The sequence below is a fragment of the Synchiropus splendidus genome, chromosome 1 (genome assembly GCF_027744825.2).
Source record: "Synchiropus splendidus isolate RoL2022-P1 chromosome 1, RoL_Sspl_1.0, whole genome shotgun sequence".
In the NCBI taxonomy this organism is placed as follows: Eukaryota; Metazoa; Chordata; class Actinopteri; order Syngnathiformes; family Callionymidae; genus Synchiropus; species Synchiropus splendidus.
This window is the reverse complement of record NC_071334.1, coordinates 16,691,604-16,714,503: the sequence shown is the minus strand read 5'-3', so window position 1 is coordinate 16,714,503 and position 22,900 is coordinate 16,691,604. Positions and strand designations below refer to the sequence as shown.

Here is a 22,900-nt window from a genome sequence, read left to right as displayed (position 1 = left end):
TTTTGAAAAAGCGGCGATTCAGACAGGAGCCCCCTTCTTGTGTGGCATGCTTGCTCTCACGCACGCCACATTCAAACCGTGGCCTGTACGTGCATTATAATGTCAGCTCATCCCTGTGGTCAGGAGGCCGCTCGCCTCTGACTGCAGAGCAACCTCCAAGGATCTTTTACACATTCACATTATTCAAATCTGCGTTTAGCATGTGCCTCCATGTTTTTTGGGTGGTCCACTAGGATGAGTGAATTCCCTTGTTCAGCTTATTGGCGGAGTCCCTCCTGCCGAAGGTGTGCCTGCTTCTTTGCGCTGCGAATTTGTGCAGGAGTGCATGATGCTTCAGTGTGATCAAATGTAACTTGGTGTGATTAAGCAGCAGAAGCAGCAGCTCTGGAGGTGTGATGTGCACCAGCAGGCAGACGCCTGCCAACACACACACTAACTAGAGATGATGCACTCATAGAGAGTGATTTAAATTCAGCGAAAAAAAGGGTCAAATGAAAATAAACAGATTAAACTTAAATTCTGTGACACTCTGAGACCTCTGTTGTTGCCTCGTGTTATCAGCTGAACCAAAGAGTTCAACCGCAGGTGCTTACTCTGAGGAAAAGGTTTGTTTTGCTCAATATTAATTGGATTTAATCTTTGGCTGATAAAACCAGACAGGAATATATTTACCAGGATTTCAAAGCTTTTATCCCACCAGCCCGCTCTCACTGAGTATCCCCAAGATGTCCCACAGTCCGTCTGGGGATCTGTTGGGTTGTTCCAGGCTCAAACACTCAATTTCAATGTATTATATCAGCAATTATTACTAACTAATTATCACTGAAATAATTAATAAACAAATCGCCCCAATTTGTAAATTCAGGTCTTTTGAGTCACTTTGAGTGTTGAATGAGTCAAAACAAAAAAAACATATATAAAACATGTATCAATTCAATGTCGTGCTTATTCTTGTATTGTGGTAACAGTAATCTAATGCAGTTCATTATCCAGTAAATACTAGTTATCTGGCAGTAACTCCAGTTGTAATAGTACATGCTTCTAACAGATTTGACTATTTATTTATACAGTACCTTCTATAATGCAAAGGGCGGAGCTTGTGCATAGCAGAATGTTTACTTTATTGTTCAATCTAAGCTACTGTGTATGAAGTACAATTATTATTATTGTTATCATTAGTAGTAGTAGTAGTAGTAGTAGTAGTATCAGTGTATAAAGGAGCAGTATGGTTGTTCATGGTGTTACAGACACCACAAATGCTGTATGTACACAAACACCAGGGCCAGGATGAGACAGTGTTGATCGATACAAATTAATACCATAAACAAGCACTAACACTTGCAGATTATACATGCTACATAAATAAAAATTAATGTCATTCATTGATGCCTTTGACCACTCTTTTTGAATCTCAAAAAATGGCAAAGCAATCCCATCAAAAATACTGGACACACTAGAAGGAGGGCTGTACGTGGAGTGTGACATTACTTGGGTTAGAATGTCTTGTTTGTTTCAAGTGGTCTTCTCATCATGCAAAAAAAACAGTGAAGCCCTGCTACATTATTGAATCTCCAAGTGAACAAAAATGGATTTATTATTTGACCTTTTCGCCACTAGCACTTCAGAGCATGTTGTAGACTTGTTCTCCACTGCTTTCACAGATACTGCACTGTACTGTGTGGAAAGGTCTGGGTGACTGAAACCATCATTTCTGTGCTCAGACCTGCAGCCAGCTGAAGAAATGTTGCTTTTACTATTATTGTTTGCATGTGAAACGAGACGCTTAGACATCAACATGATGAGTAAGGGCATCGACGACGCTCTGAGAAGAGAAGTCTGGCTCTGGACAAGGAAAAACACTTCCATCATCGTCATGTTTGACACAAATGCTAATCCCTCTGCCATGTTCGCCATCTGTGGCTGAAGTGGCAGGACAGAAATTACTGAAGAAAATGGACACAAATAAAATGCTAATTCACTTTGGGCTACAAGTGGCTCCCCTCCCACTGGCCGGCTCAGGGGCCTCTTGGTTCCCACACCACTTCCACAGTGTCTGTCCCCGGGTGCTGCCGGGATACCGCCGACTGCCCTTGAGCCTGCAGCAGGGACGCAGACCTCCCATTGGCTTGTCTTTGTTTGGCCTCATGCATGATATTCATGCTTGATTTGAATATATGCAAATGGTGCGACGGTGCCCCGTCAAAGGAAACTCCCACCGTGGTGGTTTTCTCCCTTCATTTTCCCCGCTCTTTTCCCTTTTTGTCTTCTTCCCTAACTGCTGCAATGCAGAGGACAAGTGTGGGAATCTGCTACAGGGCCAGATCTGCCCTGTCACTCAGATTTACTCCAAGGTGAGTGAGACTGATGAGGTGGAATTAGCAGACGGCGATTTAGCAGGACGCCGTGACGAAGAAATAGTCTTAAATTAGACAATAAAGAGCAGAGATATGTCGTTGTGCTTCGAAGGTCCCGTCTTCCACTGATGAGCTTACTGTTCCTGGAAGAACAAACAAAGCACACAGCAACAAACAGGCGCATGTGACCAGTCATTCAATATTTCATTTTCTTCTACTCTTCCTTATGGATGGTCAAGAGGGCTAGTGTGTCTCCCAGCTACACGGGCAGAGAGGTGGGGGCACCCAGAACAAGTGGCTAATCTTTCATATAACAAGTTGATAGAGACTTATTTATTATTATTGTAACATTCTGGCAATTGCTTAACAATAACCTGGCTGGTTATTGTGAGATCTGTTTAAACACACAGTCACATGTACATGCATGTAACTCCAGGCGGAAAATGACCAGGGAAATATTTTTTAAACATTTTAAAAGCTCACGTTGCAACTGAACACATATTTCTTTAAGCGATTTATTCATTTACATGTGTAGTATTGTATCTTGTTTTTTTTATTTTGTTTTGGACAAAGGAAAAATACTGTATTATTTATTATAATAAATAAAATGAATGAAGGTCACTCTGCCAACTACATATTTTGTTTTACAGGTTGACGTAATGTTCACCCAAATTTATACGACAGTTGAGCGACAATACACAAATATTATCAGAGGGCTCGATGTGGATCAACACGACATTACTCTTCAGATTCAGCGGCGAATAGGCTCGGCTCGGTTCAGCTGCCAGACGCGTAAGCTGCAACTTTGGCTCGTCCTCACACAGGCTCTGGATGTGGATGGCATGGATCAGTGTGCACTGATACAGTAATTACACAAATGGATGCTGGTAATTCAGTTTAACCGAGTCAGGATCGCCAGACTATCACATGGTTGATTTGTCAGGCAACACAGAAGACCTCAATGTCTCAATCTTTTCTACAATTTTGATCCGTTTGCCAAATATTTTGTCATTCGCAATGTTTCCAAGACTTGTAAGGCCAGTTCTTTATTTGGACCGGACCGTCTGGATGTTACTGGATGTAATATGGAACCAGTTAGTATGAGTTACAGTTACGATGTTCGATGGCATTGGTTTGTCAAAATAACTGTAAAGGTAATGGATGGATATGGATGATTTTTGTCAGGAAATATGGGAAATTGGATGAGGACCAAATTATTCGGACTTGGGTCCCCATTGAAGCTGTGTGCTTTTCTGTTGTTGTTGTTTTTGTTTTTGTTTTGTTTTCTGTTTCTTTTTTGTGATTCACTTGTTTCTGCAATAAAAAATACTTTTTGTATATAAACTATTTATTCTCTTTAAAAGGTGATTTTTAAAAATGAATCTGATGACTATGGGTTTAAAACAAGTAAAAAGTAATTCATCTATTGGTCTTGTGCATTTCACTCTGACAAAATGCTCATTGAGAATTGACTATGCCGATAATGGTTTGATGTCATGCATCGATTTGGAAGCTGGTTTAGCAATCTATTTAAGTGTATAAAACAACATTTTGTGGAGTTGAAACAGAAAAAGTGTACTAATAATAATGTAATGTAATGTGTAGTTGTTCAGTGGAACACATGGACCCAGCAGGTATTAATAGCATTTCATTTATGTTATGTGTTCTGTAATTCAGAAGAGTTAACCAGTTGTTGAAAAGCATGTTTGACCACTGTTCTGTGCTCAGACCCAATGGTGCTGGACTCCTCTGGATGGGTGCTGCTGTCTCCAGGATGTTGCTTGATGACCAAAAATGGCAGAGGACTGGCTCTTTATGCTGCCTGAGAAGTGCATCACACTTGAGTCATCAATCATTTCCTCTCAGTATAGTTTCCTAGCTGGGGATAGGAATACAAAGGGAAAATGCGATCAGCTCTTTCCTCCAGTGCTGTGAGATAAAATTAAATAAATTTGATTCAGACTGGTGGTCATTCCTTTTTGCTCAGTGAGTTCAGGCTCATGCTAAAAGTCACCTGCCAAAATGACTCTGTTGACCTACAGTTCCCACCAATTCCTCAACAGATGATCATGTTTAGTTTTCCTCTCTCTGGAGTGTTCTCCATTTAAGGCTTGTGCTCCAACTGTGATGACACATTTTGGAATCATGGACACGCAGAAATGTGTTGTTTCTCTTTGAGGCTCATAATTCTGCCAACCATTGGAGGATGCTGAAATCACACCTCGCTCAGAAAATTGCTACTTTCCATCTTCTGTCTTTGGTTAAAACCACTCCCAGTGAAATTCTTGAGCTTCTTTGCATGCAGATCTTTGGATGTCATGGTCTGTCCTCATTCATCCCTTCCCTTTCTCTCAAATTTGGATTCTCGGTCAGTGTAAGAGCTTCACAAGGCTGCAAGAGAGATGAGACGTCATGTCACTAGCAAACAGTTGTGTCGGGCACAGTGGTCTCAATCACACATCTGAAGTAGAAACTTCGCTTGCAGCACAGTTTTCAACATATTTTACCAAGAGGTTTGTGATCACACATGGGATTCTGTCCAGCTCTGCCCCAGCCTCCCTCTCCCCCCAATGAATTTGCTCCGTGCATTAGCATGTTTTAAATGACAATCGTGCGCTTGAACTTGACCGACAGAGTTGCCTGGGAAAAGAGGCGCGACTTTGGCCCTTTGCTCCACTCCTTTATGGCGCGGAGGCTGCTAAGACTGATGTCAGCGCTCATTAGCATAAAATGCAGCCTGTTCCCAATTAAACCAGCAAAGCGGTGGGACACCAGTCTGTTTGCCCATGGCCACCGGTGAGTCAACATCTCCTGCTCCATCTGAGCCTCACAAGTCCTGCTGCTCAAGTAAGTTTGACTTCTTAACACCTTAAATTTGGTCTTGACTATATATGTGTAAGGTTTGCCTCATCTTTTTTTATGCTCAGTTAAAGACTCACCACCTCTATTTCCACCGACATTTTCGATTGACTTACAGTTCTTCACTTCAGCATGAATTCAAATAAGACTTTTCTCTCGGACAACAGCCTGATGGGCTCCTGGTCTGGACTTTTCACATCACAGTCAACTGATCTTGACCTGGTTTAGTCGCTCACTCTCACACTTCACAGCAACGATATTGGATCTAATCTGAAAGTAATTCTGAAGCGTAGCTGCTAGTTAGCAGGAGAAAGAGATATAATCTGAATTAAAATAATTTGGGGTTTCTTTGTTTGCTTGCTTTGTGTTTCACCTGTGTCTTCAATTTTAAATAAAGAAGAAAATAGATATTTAAGAAGAAAACTTTGCATTTTCTTCTACTGAAAAAACTATTTAAAATGCTTAAATGGGCGTTTATTCATTGTTTTTGAACACAGTAAATAAATAAATCAAGATTATAAAGTTATAGGTTTTTGACAAGTTAACGAATCTTAGATCTCTGTAACTTTCAAGCCTGTTGACTCAGCTGACAGGCTAAATTGTAGCCATTGAGTGAGGCACAAGCTTTGACCCTGAAAGAAAAAATAAAAAATAAAATGTATACTTAAGAATTTAATGATTTTATATGATCACTAGTTTTGTTTTTTCCCTTTTATTTTCATTCTGTCCAACTAATATCTGATCTAACAGTCAAAAGTTTTTGTGTATAACTTTTTGTTATACATTTGCTTCCCATGGCTTCAGTTTTCATGATGTGGTGAAGCACAATGTGGCAGTGGTTAGAGCTGTATACTCATGGCAAGGCATTTGCTGGTACGAATTCAGCTTGGGGCTATAATTTTTTGTACAAACATGACTCCTTCCTGTGGGACTTAAATCACTCTGGTTTCCTCCCACAGTCCAAAAACCTATACATTATGAATCTAAACGCTGTGTGGATGGAGTGAGAGGTTGTCCGTCTATACGTGCACTGCAATTGACTCACAAAGTGTCCAGGGTGTCCCCTCCTCTCATCTGTTCCAGCTCCCTCGTCCTGGTGAGGGAAATAATATTGGAAGTAATGATTTATTTAGAGTAATATTTGATGATGTTGCGCAGTGTTTCAAAAGCAACATCATCTACACTAGTAATTAAAATATATATTAGCACAGTAAATAAGTTTATGAACCTTTTTTGTTTAATTGTCTTTAATAATATGATATGCATTATTCATTCCTCATATGGAGGAAGTTAAGCTTTAGTCGCAGTAAAACAACCTCACAATAACAGCTTGAATAATTGATGGAATAATCACGCAAAGAACAAAGAACAATAAAAGACTTTTATTACCCTAACTATTTATTTAGTCATTTTTCTGTTGTATAAAAATGAAACCTTTACTGTTGCTAATGTGAATTCTGTAGCTGCTGGATTTTAGAAATGTATATCAGGTTACACAGCGATGGATGAAGTCAAGCAATAAAATGCATAGTGAATTAAAAAAAACAAACAAAAAAAAAGAACAGTTTTAGTTCGTAATTGGTTTGGCCTTTTCATGCCTCCCATTACCTTGATCTGCCTCATGCTCTATTTCACCCTCACATCTTTACTAATATATCCATGCAATATTCAAATCTCTTCTAAGCTTTGTTGGCTTTAAACTTATAACAATTATCCATCATTAAAAGCGTGACAAGAGGAAGGACAAATATTGCGCCCTGTTTGCCCTCAAGAGCGACCTTTGACACCTGATGTCCCGTGTCGGGTCAGGCTGCTTTGAACGACGACCATTACAATTCCCAGAAGTGTCCACTTGAATTGGTCAGCTATTAACAAGTGAACTGGGATCAGAGTGGTCTGACGTGTCGACGCGACAAATTTGACTGAGATGAATGAAGTTGGAGTTGGAAGCAGGGAGATTTGTTTTTCACCATAACGTGACCATTGAATGAGACAGTCAGGTTTTTGTCCTTCACCTCCTTTGGTCATAAGCTGGAAGCAGACTGCACAAATTTTGGGCGGGAAATAGAAATTTGTCTTATTGTGTTCATGCTGAGAGAGTCACACAGGAGTGTGAAGCAGAAAATTATATGATATAAATTTATATACATTATTATATATATATATATACATTCTTATATACTTATATTCAATGGTCCAAATTGGTCTCACGCCTGCAAATGTAAATTTCTTTAGCAATGATATTGGGACATGAGTCTTTATAAAATATATATCAAATAGAAGTGCTCCTTTGCTGATGCCAGGACTATGAATAGCGTGATGAGATGTGAGGGTGCATCATTTTCCTCTTTAAATCGATGAACTTAAACTGCATTCCTGTAATTTATTATTTGTATGTTTATGTTTGCTTATTCATCATCACCTCCCTTATTCTTTCACAGAATAAGCACCAGAATGACAGAAAGTTTTGTAAAAATGTTTTTTTTTAGACATATTTCTAAATTTTACTAAGATTACCCAAACTGAATTATCATCTAAAACAATGGTCAACAGAAAGCTATAATAAATTTCCATTGTGCATGATAACGTATTTCTGCATCCTAAAAACTAAAAATAATTTAAATAATGTCTATCAGTTATGATACTTAAAAGCAAATGACTTATTCAGGATTATTTAATTGTGTGCTTGGCTTTGTAACGTGATATTAAACGCACACATTATTATTATTATTATTATCAACAATAAACATTAGATTCTCGACTACTTCGTATTAGTAAAATGAATGAAAAAAAAAAAAAAATAATGAAAAGCCCAGCGCCAAACTGATCTGGGTGACTTCAATGAAGACGTTTAGTGTTGAAATCTTTCTTTCGTTTGACGATTTAAATGAATGACCTAATTAAATATAACGCTTTTATTTCGATGTTAAAACGAAATACAACGATTTATGGATGGACTGTTTTGGTGGTTTAACTAGAGGCCCAGAATGTTTTCAACAAGTATTGCATTGTTTTGCTCGTACACAAAAATAATTCGTATTTGTATTTCAACACGAATTTAATATAATATCTTCATTTAAATACCAATGAACAGCGGTATTTCGCGACTCTTACCAGCCGACTGACACGTGATATTGAAGCCAAAATAACACTGCTACACTTCCCTTACTTCAATCTTGAAAATATTTCTAACTAACTTTATGTTTGCCCAATTTATCACTCATGGCTTTACGCAGGTCACCATTTTATCCACTAAAATTTAGAGCTGGCGCGGAGGCCGTCGGGCCTTGTTGCAGTATCTATTCTTACCAATAGATGTCGCCTTTTAACGCTGACACAGTTGAACCGCCAAATTGAGATCTGATAATCTATTTTCCCTTAATCTAAGGTAAAAACAAAACAAAACAAAACATGATGAAGTGAAAAAAACACATACAGTCTCAGAAACTCTAAGCGACTCTTTTTTTGTTTATCACACATTTTTGCCGTTGCATTTGGATTTTTAACCTGAAGGTTTTCCATATTACATTTTCTCCTGCACTTTAACCAATGTAATAATCACAACAACAAAGGAAATGTGTTACTGACTAAATGACGGTTAAAATAGTCGGATCGGTCTCACGGTGGATCCAGACCTGCGCTGATTGGCCAGTGGACACTCCTGGCCCCTGACGTCAGCACGCACAAGGTTCTGCTCATTTCTAGATCCGCTCGGGTGCTTGCAGCAGCATCAGTCCACTGCGAGCGCTCACCCTCCGCAATTCGTCTCACATCACTGTGCTCCGTGTTTTTCTTCTCTGTGCGAGTCGATGGAGATTATCTTGTTTGGCAAAAGAAGCATGAATGGACGTAAAGCTGGTGATGATGCTCCGGAGGATGCGGCAGCATCACTATTGCACCTTCTGCTGTTGACCTTCTACGAGTGAGGGCTTCCACTCATCACGTCCATCCTGACCAGGTTTCGGCAGGCGAGTGCCGCGTCATTTTCTCTGTGGGAATGAAGTGACCTGCTAAGGCGTGACCGTGTCTGCGTGATGACCATCATGGTGACATCCCTTTGGCAATTTGTTCCAAATCTTTCAAGTGCGTAAACCAGCCCGGAGCAGAAGTTTTATTCGGGGAGGGTGGGAGGTACTGCAGTTTTTGCTACTCAAGAAGTCGTCGCTCCACCCCGGTGTGCGCTCTTGCATCCACGTTGCTCCGGCGGTGCGTCAACTGTGCCAACAGGACGCAACTACTGAGGGAAGGCGCGTCATTCTAACAGAACAATGGACAGCAGGATGGTGAAGGAGCAGAGAAAGAAGCAGAGATTGAAGGGGGAAATGTGGATGTCTCTTTTTATGGAGAGGAGATTGTTCTTTCCTGACTGGAATCTATACAGCGGAGAAGTTCCGTCACTGTCGGGCATTGTCGAGCACTTGTAAGTATATTCATCGTCACCAGTGTTGGCATAATTATTTATGAATTGCAGCAATATTATTTTTATTACATCGCTAATGACTCAATTAATGCGCAAGTGCAGTCACGGTGCGTAAAGTCCCAGTGCCACAACTAATGATGAGTGGCAGCAGGCTGCTCCGTCCCTGGCGGTGTGTGTGGCGGCCGGAGTGGCCCCTGCGAGTCGCCGTTTGTAAAGCAAACAGTTGTGTGATTGTTAGCAGAGCCTGGGAAAATGTCCCCTCGACTGGGAGGTGGAGGGACTTGACGCCACAGTCTCTTGTTGAGGAGACTTGTGTGCGGCCAGACACCATTGTGATGCTAATGAGCACCAGCACGTTGTTGAACTTGATGTTGACTTTCTTTTCTATTCTTTATCTGCACTTTTTTCCCCCCCACTGATTTTGCTTTCTTTATTATATCTGCGCACATGTTTGCAGGAATTTTTTTTTCTGTCCTCAGCAAATGTGTGAAATGAATTAACCGTTCATAGGAACTACAAAAGAGTCGCATTTAAGTGTTACACACAAGACACTTTAGTTGCAGTCAGCCTGGTGCATTTAAGTATCTCATGTTCAAATAATCCAATAAAAATAGTGGCTACCTGGGTATTTTAGACAATGGTATTTCTAGAACTACCACTACTACTAGTAATAATAATCATAACTTGACAATACACTTCGCTATAACAGTCATTAAGAAAGATTGTAATAACAATAATATATAAATGAATTAAGTAAACAAAAAACACTATTTATGTCAATGTATCAATATATCTGTCTGTAATCCTTTTCTTTATTTATATACTTCCATCCTTCTTTTTGTACCAGTGCAACAGGTATAGGCCGAACATGGCCGGCATCAGCAAATAGAAAATTTAGCAGTTAATATTATCATCATCAGAAATTTAATATAAATGTAATTTTTGTACTTCAGCTTCATCTTGTAGGGAAGCAAATAACTGCTGGTGTGTTTGAAATCACGACATGAAAGATAGAATTCGAGCTTCAGTGACTAACCATTACCACAACAATATAGAATAATTGCTTTTTTAAATTATTATATTTATTTGCAACGGGCGATTTGAATTTTCGAATACAAAAAGGTCGTCAAAGAGTTTGATTTCAGCACCAAGGACAGAGACTATTTCTTTTTCGAGTGGAATAAATATCTTTCTAATCGTTCATGAAAGAACGCGTTTTCAGTAAAGTTCCTAACTTTGTTGGTAGTTAAAACTTTATTTAAACTCACTTCTTCAAAATGGCTTTTGATGTGTTTGATGAGCAACCTGCGCATGCCAGTGAGTCAGGGTCGATGTCGCTTTACTGTACGGCCAATATGACAGGAAGTGACGCTACAGGGGGCGTGCTCAGATGAGATAGTATTTTACACATTTATATTCCATGGAATTAAAGAGTAATTATAAATCTATATATTACAATAATGAATAGACGCACACACACACACGCACCACACACACACCCACACACAACTCTAACACACACCTTTTACTATCTGAGTGTGTGTAAAAAAAAATAACATTGTACTATTAGTATCTAGTTTAGACTCATTTTTAAACGTGCAATTATTGTAGTAATAATGATATTATTGGGAATATTTATCACTTTAAATAGAAGTTGTGACTCATTCATTAACATGCCTGGCTACACACGAAGACACAATCAGCCTATAGTGTTCCGATTCATTCATTTTCTCACTACTGAAATAGAAAAGAATATTGTATATTATTAAGGGTATGCTGTCTAAATATGCATTTATCACATACACTCACTGGCACACACACACACACACACACAGAGACACGTATCTGTACTTACAGAATGTTTACCTATAAAAAAAAAATCATATTGTTTCAAACCATTCTAAATGGATCCACGTATTTCTTCAAATCCTATCTAAATATTTTACGGATTCAGAGTCATCATCTGAACATGCGAGAATGTATCTTCATTTTAGTGTTTGGGTGGACGATGATAATGTAGGCCATGAGATGTTAGAGCAGAGCTCAGCCATGTGTGGCAATAAATATGCTAAAATATGAGGACGTGTCTCGCCTCCTCTGGCACCGTGACCCCGGGGCCTCTTCTGGCGGCCCTCCGCCCCCTGGCACCCACCACTCACTCCTCCACCCTGTTCCATCTTTACCGTCTTTCCTGCTGGCACTTAGAGGACGTGTTCTCACAGGGGACAAATATTCCCCTCTTAAACAGGCGTGCGAACGCAGCCGAGGCTCTTGATAGGCGGGAGAACTAAGGAGACGTCGAAGCTTAAGGACAACTCTCGTCTTTTACCTATTCCCTGATGATAAAGTCAACAGTGCGTAAGTACTTTGACCACGTGGTTTGTTGAAATCCTCTTAAATATCTATTCTACTCGGATGAAGATGAGATCCTGTAATACTGGTTACATTATCTGATGGAATTAACTGACTTGATAGTTATAATATATTATCATGATATTATAATACATATTGCAGCACGAGGTCAGTCGTTATAATCGTCAAACTGTTTGTCATCATTCCACTGTATCCACGCAACCGCACGTGATCTTTGGGCAGATCTGGATCGCTGTGAAAAGGTGTTTTAGGGGTGGAATTGTGAAGAATGAGTGCAGCCTCCTTGACGGTAGGGATCCCTGTTTGAGCGGTCACAGTTGTCTTCGCTGGATATCTATGTGCTAAATGGATCACAATATAGCGTGAACATCCATTTCATGTGGAACAAGAGCATGAACTCGGCGATATTTGGGCGAAAGCATATTTGAGAAACAAGGGGGGTTAGGTACAACGCCTGTTGCTCTTGAACTCTAACTTGAAAATGTTATTTTTTTGTGAATTGAAGTCGAGATATTAGCCGTGTATTTTGGATGTAACGGCAATTGAGGTGCGCTTGAACGTGTAAAATGATAGTCGCCATTTAATTGGACAAATAACAGTGACATTAAACAAACATCGAGCGCGGTCAGCGTCGTGTTTAAGTGAAGTGCCGAGATGTGGTGAGGAGAGAGAGGGAGAGAGAGAGAGTGGGAAGGGGAGAGAGATTGCAATGTCTCCATGTGACCACCACAACACGCAGCTCCGCGCTGCGGCCCCTTTAAGAGACATGGGTTAGTTTTTCTCTTTGGTTATCTAGCTGTATGAGTTAATGTAATATCATAAAGCTAGAGAACCGAAAGTAAAAACTAATTCCTCTGACATCACATCGGAACCGAGCTGTCACCGGCGCGATGGAGGCTGCCGGAGCCCCGCTTGGAATGAACGGATGCTGGCTACGCGGAGGACAGGCGGCGGGGTCCACGCAGCGCCGAGGAGCGACTCCTTCGTCCTCCCGTGGAGCGATTCTGGTGACGGAGTCCCACTGAATGTATAAACAGAGCTGTGGTTTGTTTGGCCGGGGCTGTCCGAGGTGACCACCGGACTCTTTTCAGCGAGGATGATGATGCTGAGGATGGTGATTGATGGACCGGATGCTTGGCATCAGTATGGGCACTGTGCTGGTTTTGGTTCTGGTATGTGGTGGTCAGTGCCGTTGCTTGTATGTCAGGCAGTGTATATTGGATGTTTTTCTCTTGAAAACAATCGGACACAGGCACGTTTTTGCAGCGGAAGGAGAGGTCTGATTGGACGGTTCGTGGCTGTCACGTGGTTAGCAGTAGCCACATCCATTAGTCATAGCATTGAAATCAATCTCAGTGGTTCATTTGTGGACGAAGAAGTGAATAAGTTTTGGCAGTGTTTATGTTATTGCTAGTATTTCGTTATTTATTATCTTAAATTGTGAAGGTTTATCCCAGATGCAAGTTGTCCTGCAGTTGGTTTGTGGCTAGCATGAGCTATGTTATCCAGTGTTAGCACATTCCTTTAAAAAAGGAAGTCAAAAATGGTCATTGAAGACATGTTTAGTCTAAGTTCTATAAAACTGGGTAGATGAAAACAAATATGCCGAAAATAATGAGTGGGAGCCACTATAATACCTAAAAAGGCAGACGATTTATTTTGACTCCAAGTCCAGATAAAATGCTGTAAAACAAAAGCAAAACTATTTTCCAAATATTATACATAAGTTTAGTAAATCATTGATGATTTGCTCAAATGTTTTGGCAAGTAGTTCCATGGAAATATACATTACCATCATTCCACCAGTGAGCTTCCTTAAGATTTCTCATTGTCACCACACGTCCTTGCTCTGAACTATGACTGGCACAGTTTATACAGTTGGTAACTTAATATCTGTTTCACAAGAAATACTTCAGTAGTGTAAGTCTTTGGGTCAAGCTCAACAACTCTTAGCGGCCGTCTGAGCTATTTTACTGAATCCAGAGTTTGCGCACCAAAGCTAAACTTGATAATGATGGAGTAATAACCATGGTCTTCTGCTTGTTCTGTTGAGACTACATTGGTGTGTATTTCCAGGCTGTCACCAGTAGAAGGGACAGCATGCTAGCAAGCCATGCAGCATAGATCAGGAAGATGTGAGGAAGGTCATCAAGGTAATGTGGCCCTGCTCTGAAGTGGCGATCTTCCCAGATCCCTGGATTTGTTTGACTGATGCTCTTATTAACACAGGAGTGTCTCTCCAGACGACCCATTATAACAAATGTGTTGCATCTTAAGCCACTCTGTCTGATGAAAAGCTTTGCAGTCTCATTCTGTTTGCGACCTCGCAGCAATATTTCTCACATATCCACGCATGACGAGGAAGGCTTTGGTGTCAACACACCGCATTTGTCAGCGGTGTGTCATCCTGAGATCATGTCCAGCCGCAAAAGCATGAAGAGATTTTGGATGAGAGATTATTGGGAAGGATGTTGCCTGTCATTTCGTCTCTATCTGAGTCGAAGAGGAGCTCCTGTCTTGTCAAGGCTTGACTGACTGAAAGGTTGTACTGGAGCTTCTGGAATTTTAAACAAGCCAGATATGTCCAAGTACAGAGCCACTGCGGTTTGGAGCGATGGTTCAATGCACCGTGCACCAGTTTAGCTTGGTTATTATTGTAAGGGGCCATTCAGTGTTTATATTACTGTCTGACTTCCGCATATACTTGCAACACGACTTCTCTGTTCTGTTCGTACTCAAATATAAACTGCAGGCTGAGACAATGACGGACAAGAGGGGAAGCTATTGTACTTTTAAACTAAATTGGAGTCCCACTGCCCACATCCTTGAATACAGATTACAGTTATAATTTTAGTACAGCGATGGTGTTCGTGTGAGACGTATGCATATGTTGGGGGAACAAAACGGATACTTATGTTTTACCTTAATTTTTTCCACTGTCTTACCATGTCACTGTGCAGTGCACTTGACTATGAATTTAAAATGATGCTGAACACACACATTCTGTTTTACATTCAAAGGGCAGCAAAATTACCTGCACATATATTAAACAGAATTTTCCCATTTCTGGTGATGACGGTCATGTGTGCCACACTGACACGAGAGCCAGTTGCAGTGGAAATGAATGCATTGTTGAAGGGTAATGAATGGAGGATATGGTGAGAGCCTTTTCAGATTGAAATTCAGTCTGGCGAGCGACTGAGAGGGTGGCTAGACGTTGGATTTTTCCCACATTAATATGTGTCTGTCTGGGCCCTCTCCACCATCAGGGGGAGGCCCTCAACCACACCAGATGGAGTGCAGTCTAGTCAGGTCTAGTCTTGTCTAGTCCTCCGGCACCTGCCACATTACTCCTGCCATTGTCTTGTCCTTTAACATTGTGTGTCTGTTGTTCCACCTTGACATGAATACACAAGTTAACATATTGAACAAAGTGGAAATAATTAGTCTGACTTTTAAGAAAATATTCACTCTTTGCCTGATTCTTTTAAAAAAAGTGTTTTGTTTTTTTTTGAACACGCAAAGCCATTATTCCTGAGCTGGATCCCCACTGCATTTCCACGCTGTCATCCCTCAGATGTTATCTTGTTTTTGTCACACATTGGATTGTGTGTGAGTGCACATTTTACCTCCCTGTTTAAGTGAGATTCTCGGCTCAAATTGCTCCACACTTAATGTGGTGCCATTGTATATTTTTCCCTGTAGCGCACAATACACAGCGCGATGGTGTTTACCGAACATGGTGCTTATTCATAACATGATGTGGAGGCTCATTTTTTTTGCGTGATTATCTCTGCCGCAGCTTTTTCTCTGCTGTATGAAATGAAATAAGTGAAACTGTAAATTGCGGCGATTTGTGCATTTTCTTCCGTGTTGTTCGACACGTTCCGCAGTATTATCATATTCCTATTGTCATTTCACCTTAAGTCCTGGATAAACCTTTTCTCTGAACTTGTGAATTCTGGGTATGGTAGCCTAGCAACAGCTTCTGACCAATGCATGCGTGATAAAGGGGAAAATTGAAAGACTGACGAGCAGGCTTTAGACGCATAAAGGACGTAAGGTTTCAGTGGATGTAGATTTGCGAGCCTTCTGAATAATTGTTTGGTGTGTGTGTGCGCGCGCATGTGTGTGTGTCATCCAGGTCATTGTTGGAAAAGGAAGAGTTTGTTCAAAGTGTTAGTTCAAACTGAATAATAATAATAAAAAACTTGAAAACATACAATTTAGGCCAAAACGTGAGTTAAAAACAAAAAAGGTGATTAATTCTGAACAGTTTATCAATAGAGTGAAACCTTGTCAAACAATCATAATAACAAACAATGAAGAAAAACTCACTGAAAGTTTGCATTTGTAAGCTGGTTCAGTTCTTTATTCCATTGTTGATCATTTATTGAATCTTAAATTGTTAAAAGCCGTGTTGATGCAACAAAACAGCTCAAACTTGCTTCACTGTGTTATTACAATCATAAAAATATAAACTCATATTTGACTCTGTCTTCCCTGCAGGTACCCACAGAGGTCCAGCCCTCAGGATCAGCCGTCTGCATATGAACCACGCTTGTCACCAACTGACGTCATCTCATCGGTGAGTTTCACGCCTTCAAACGCTGACTGTGACTAGAGCATTCTGTTCTTTAGTTCCTCAGGTTTGACAAAAAAAAAAATAGTAATCGTCGTTGCTGTGGTGTCACTGTTGTTAAATGATAAGGACGCTATCAGTTTCATATTTCTAATAGCATCATTCAACTAATAAATATTATGGCAGCGAACAAAAAGAGGGTAATCCGTTTAAGACTCAGCATGAAAAGGATGGATAATAAGATGACTGGCTGAATGTTTCAACGAATGAAAAGTTCAAGATCAAAATGCAACTGGGATGAAGAAACTTTCAGAAAACACATTTTCAAATACAACAACAATCTTGACCTTGATGAACACATCATCTTTTTGCTTGACTGGATCAATACAAATATGCTTTTCCTTTAGGTGTTGAGAAACTTCAGATCAGCTTTGTAAAATGGCACGAACATGAAAACAGGTCGCTGTCAAATCGCTGATCATCGATTCGCTTCAGTTTACTGCTGTTTAATAGGATCTAAATGGCGACTGAGGTGGCTGTGTTTCACGTTCATATATGATATTTATTTAATTACACTGCTGTCTGAATCTGTGCAGCATCTTGGAGATCTCAACACTGTTAAACATAATGAAACAATTGGACGATTGGTTGTATTTTCTGGCTGTGTCGTCGCTGTCTTGCCTCTCACTCGACAGCTTGCTCATCTGGTTTGAACCAGTAAGAAGCTGGGTGGACACTTATGTAACCCGTGTTTTAATACATTGATTTAAATGCAAGGTGCGGCAGTCTGGTGCTGCTAATGATGTGTGATCATGTGGAATATGCTACCAGGGTGGTTCGAGTCTCCCACTCCTGCAAGTCTCTCGATTCCCCCTCCTCCTTCTTGGAACCCTGACTTCAATATGCATGCTCCCTGGTGAACATTTGTGTAAAGAGGAAAATGTTTCCAGATAACATCTAAAAAGGAAAATCTCTCCGTGAAAGATTTCGGTCTCCATCTCTCACGCATTCTATTCCTCATGGACAACATACACTATTGCTCTAATGCAATTGTTGATAGAATAGCCTGAATGGATTTTAAAGATTCAAAAATAGTTTCTTTCCTGTCAGCTTTTATTGCGTGTACAAATAAAGAAAGCAGAAACCTCTGCTGCCTAAGAACTGAAGTCAGTCAGATTAAAATGTCTGTGTATGTTTTACTTTTGTGAGCCAAAAAAAGAAATAAGCATTAAAAATATTTTATTAATTAAATATATCCAAGCCCTGTCGTTGTAACAGCCCACAACTTCATATCATGCGTACAGTGGTCATTGGGATGACATGATAAATTATACAGTTTACCAAGTTATGGAAAAGTGAAAGTGTATGTTTTATTACATTCTACTGTACTATATTTTACCCAGGAATAGTCCACAAAACAGCACCATAACTGCGGATTATTAACAGTAAATAGGAAAGTAATCTGTAGACAGTTACTCTCTCGTATTTCTCCAAGCCGACTGCCTTTAGGAGAATATAAAAGTACCGCCTCATCATTTATCCATGCCATCAGTTACTTTGCATGAATCATTTGCATGTAAGCCTAGCGATCTCACACAGTACGCAGCGTTAATATGTTGCCATGTCACGACAAAATTCATTTCATCTTCCGTCTCAAATGTTGAATGACATGTCAAAAGATTTGCTGCGCTGCTCTAAAAGCTCATCAAGGCTATAAAAGCGGCCGAGGCTGTTCGTCTTCCACCACCTGCAGAGAACAAAGTTGAGCAATAGAACGGAGAGGGAGGTGAAGTGATTGAGGTCTGTCATCGGGGACGCAGAGGAGAAGTGATTTTTTTTCTCCTCCCCCTCCCTTCAGGGTTAGATGAGTATTCTGTGACATTGGCCTAGTTCTATATGAGCATCTCCCCCTAGAGGAGGTGTTCTCGCTTGAGAATCAGACAAGAGAAGATCAGAGGAGATTTCACAGCCGCTGGCCATCCTCCTCCATAGAATTAAACCACCTCTTACACCTCCATCACACTGCTCCAACTTGATGAGGGCTGTCGGTCTGCTTAGTCAATATCATATCCACAAACTGGATAAATCAATGCAAACAGGCTTCAGTTGGATGCAGGCTTTAGAAGTGGAGGCATAGCTACGGGCTAAATTTGATGGAGAGACACATCAATCCAGGAGTGACACCATTCACACCCTCTTTGTATTCATAACAGCGATTTCAGCCAGCATACATGCGTCTGCATTGATACTTGGGTTTGCCCTTACAGGACCTGTATATGGTATGTGCATTTGTTACTATTGTTCATATAGAAAGTGTGGGCAGAGGGATGCTGCTTTCACAGCTGGGCACTCTCATGTATATGGAAAGAATTGAGAAGAGGGAAGAAGTAATCTGTGCCTTTACAGAACCTTACCAGCACTTGGTCATTTCTTTACTTTCCCTTGCCTCCATGACCTTCACCCCCATGCATTAGGGCAGATCCCCGCGCACACAGAGGACCACAGTTACCTGCACAAGTCCATTTAAAAAAACACAGCTTCTCTGCCTTCGTCGTGCGCATCTCAATTAACACAAACACTCCAATAATAACTTAAATATTGCAATGAATTGGTTAGTGCCTTGACTTGTGACATGTGACAAGTTAAATGGCTATTAAATGGCTATAATGTGTACTGCATATTACTACATTTTATTAACGGCGGCTTGCTTACACTCAAGGTCACCGTACAGTCTTCACGATAATTTGGTAAAAATATGATTTTTCTTTGGAGATTATTAACTGTTATATTGCATTTTTCCATTTAATCTTATCGTTTCAGTTTAGTCTGCCACTGTGTCTTCTGCAGTGCCACGATATACTTGGTACGTAATGAAATACTGGCATACTGCTACCACTGTTTCTAAAATAAAATAAAATAAAGTGTCATCATCTGATTTTCTTCCTTAATCCGCCTCTAGGTTTCACACTGATCTGAGCACCTCCAAACATTTTTGTACACTCACTTGACTAGCTTGTTTGCTTCTCATCATGCATTCTACGTGAATAACTATTTGGTTAAAGGTGCCTCTCTATCATTATAATAGAAGTAATTCATGACAGGAACACAAAGTATATACTCATATAATATATTCGTGTGTGTGTGTGTGTAATTTTCCCCCTTTATTGTTATTGTCGTTACTGCAGGGCTATGGGTGTGTTAGAATTTGAAATAAGAAAAATGTTATTTGCCAGTGATGTAAAAGTGAACCAGGATTTTAGTTTGTGTGTGTGTTGGGTATCAAGCAAGATAATAGTTTTTTTATTATCTGGGTTTATCTTTACAATTGGATGTTTTTTGTTGTTGTTTGTTGTGCATCAGAATATTACTGTAAAAGATTCAATTAAAAAAAGAAACAGAACTGTTGAACGACAAACTGAAATTCGTTCTCCAGCTTCCATCACCATATGGGCTCATCTTTCCATCAGCTTTCTAGTTTGACCACCCCAAAGAAACCAATTCGACTACTACTGCACATCGTCATGGCATGTTGGCCAGGAGAGATGGAGTTCTTTCAGGTACTTGGGTACATTTCCCCCCCCCTCACCACCAGCGCCTCAAGCTCCCTCCTGCTGCCCCCTAGCTGCCTCTCAACATTTCCCCCACACGCCTGGGTGCAACAGCAGGGTGGCTCCACAGCGAGCTAGAGCTGCTCCTGAGAATCAGTTGGGGGCTTTTCTGCACATTATTTCAACTTGAAATATCGTGTGTATGGAAGTGAAGTGGAGATTATATTCCTGGGAGGCTTTTGCATGGCTGCATTGTCAGATTAGTGCCTGTATCAGAAACAAATGAAACAATTTAAACATTTAAACAGAGTGACTGAAAGCCCAATCAGGAGTCTGTTATCTTAAATGGCAAAACACCAACTCCCTGCCAGCCACCCGTGGCTTCTCAAAGTTAGCAATCACCTCTTTAACAGCCTGTTGTTGGCATTTTCGTTTTAGTGGGCTTCTAGGATTTGTATGCATAAATCGAACTGCCAGAGTCTTCGTAAAAGTTTGTTCAAATTCTAGCCGATGCATTATGTAGCCTGATAGGAAATAAATCTCCTGGAATGAATGCACTTTCATGGGGGGGTGGGGTGGGCTCCCAGTATGTTCACATAAATGAATGTGGTTTGCTGGAGGAGTAATGTGAAAGACAGAAGAGTGGAAGGAAAATCTTTTATCTAATAAAGTGAATCCTCTTATTTCAGAGGCGACTGTTAGGTTGATGCTTGTTTTTCTCGACGCGCCCCGGCTGCTGGAAAGTTAACGGGATGCAGAAGGGTGACAAGGAGGGAGGGTAAGGGGTGCGCTGAAAGCCGGCGGGCTGCACGGTGAATGGGATGGGGAAAGGAGGGAGTCTGGGGGCATTAGCGACAGAGCCAAGTTTGGGGGTGGCGATGGCGGGGGTCTTCAGTGGTTCAATGCAACGGCCGGAGCGGCTGTGAAAAGAGGTCTCCCCTTTTTCCCACGCCCAGTGCGATGCAGAGACCCTGCCTCAGCCCGCCAGGGTCAAGTCACATTTCTAATATATACACTTGGCCTGTGGACTCGCACAATGCATACACAGCTCATTTATTTTATGTATGCACACACACAAACACACAGGTCTGAACGCAATGAGGCGACAGCCCCTCAGACAGGGGAGGGGGCTGCCACAGGAAATTTTATGGCCACGCCGCCATGATTCATTTAATTGTTGTCAGATTGGTGGTGAACAAACATGTGTGTGTGTTTTTTTGCTAAAAGAATACTGTGTAAAAGAGAGTACTCACCTGCTTTCTCAGAGTCCAAGTCAACCAAAAAGCTTTATCCCAACATTTTTGACCTTTGTTGAAGGTAAAAAATGTTCCACACACTACAAATTTGAAACATTGCCAGTTGTTTTTTCTTGTATCTACAAAGATTGTAGTGGAACATTTCAGAAATGAATATAAATACCTACAATATTTCATATAAAAGGACCATATTGATTTTAGAGAAACATTGATTTTCCCACGCATCACGCTAAAAAACTTTACAGTAGTCACATCTGGTGAACACTATCAAGTGGTTGAAGTTTCAAGGTCAACAAAGCACCGTTGTCACCGCGGGACCCATAACTGTACATCGTCCTTCATCTTCCCAGCACACACCAGTCAAGATTTACTAAGTATAATCATATTCCAAAAGAAGGCGATGTAAATGCTTTGTCCTGACCCCTCCCCAGCCGGTATCTCCGGCAGTGCCAGATGCCCTGCTGCATTGTGTGGGTGATGGGGGCAGCCAGGCAGGGAGCCCCCTTCCTCCTCATCGCCCTCTCTTCACCGAGATGTCACCCCACTAGTCTGTCTGTGTCTGTCATGGTCTGGACAAGGGCCTTAGTGTGGGAAGGGTGTAGAAACGGGGTTATAGAGCTTTAGCTGAGTTGACACTTGGGGGGTTTTGGTGTACTGTGTTGAACGTCTGGCCCGAGAGGTCAGCAAGTGGACTTGAGCATGGAGCGCGTCTATGTTTCAGGGTGGCAGTGACAGTGGGAGACGAAGGGGGTGGTTAGACTCTTAGCAACCCGTCGGAGAAGTGGAATTTAGATGAATGTGTCGTCTAATAATTCAGTCTGAGCTCATCCGCACTCTTTGCTCTGACTCACAAAGAGCTCCAACAGCAAAGATTTAAAGAACAGAGGAGACAAAGCAGCCATCTGACTTCTCTTTATTCTGCAAATGTGTACCGATGAAGCAACGTCCGAAGTTTGCAATGGCAGAAAGTCGCTCTTTCATCTATCTTCCATTGCTTATTCTCAAGAGGGTCGTCGGGGGCTGGAGCCGATCGAAGTAGACAAGATTCTGGCTTATTCCACCAACACACTTTCATTCACGCTGTATGATCTCATTTTATCCAGCAACAAGAAGATGTAACCCTAGATGGTCTATAAATTAGAGTTTGGGATTAAAGGATCAAATTAATTTGAAGTTTTATCATTTCCTAGTTTTAATATTTGAAGCCAGAATGATCAAATTTAAGTTGACTCTTTACACAAACATCTGAGTGGAAGTGCTCCAGTCATGAGCCAACTCTCTGCTGCAACACTTCTTCATGGCAGTCTCTTTTAGTGTCCTCTATCGTGGATGTTTGGGTTATGACATCACATCATAAAGTAAGGTGCACTTCGAATTGGTGCACTGACAATGTTGTACGTGATTGACTTGTGTTGTTTGCATCAATTGAATATAATTTTCTGTCTCAGCCATACTTTAAATATGTGCTTATAGGTTTGTCTAATAATCAGAGAATAATACAAAAATTG

The 22,900-nt window shown here is 40.9% G+C and overlaps 1 long non-coding RNA gene across 2 annotated transcripts in view; it reads left to right on the top strand.

The window, feature by feature from the left end:
• Nucleotides 1-5,119: 5,119 nt before the first annotated feature.
• Nucleotides 5,120-22,900, top strand: part of LOC128766859 (uncharacterized) — a 37,613-nt gene continuing 19,832 nt past the window's right edge. Inside the window, exons 1-2 of one of the 2 annotated variants that reach the window (XR_008416029.1) lie at nt 5,120-5,201; nt 16,516-16,594. This is a non-coding gene — a long non-coding RNA (uncharacterized LOC128766859). Of the gene's footprint in view, nt 5,202-8,961; nt 9,634-16,515; nt 16,595-22,900 lie in introns of those variants that run through there. The other variant, XR_008416028.1, reaches the window with a different exon arrangement.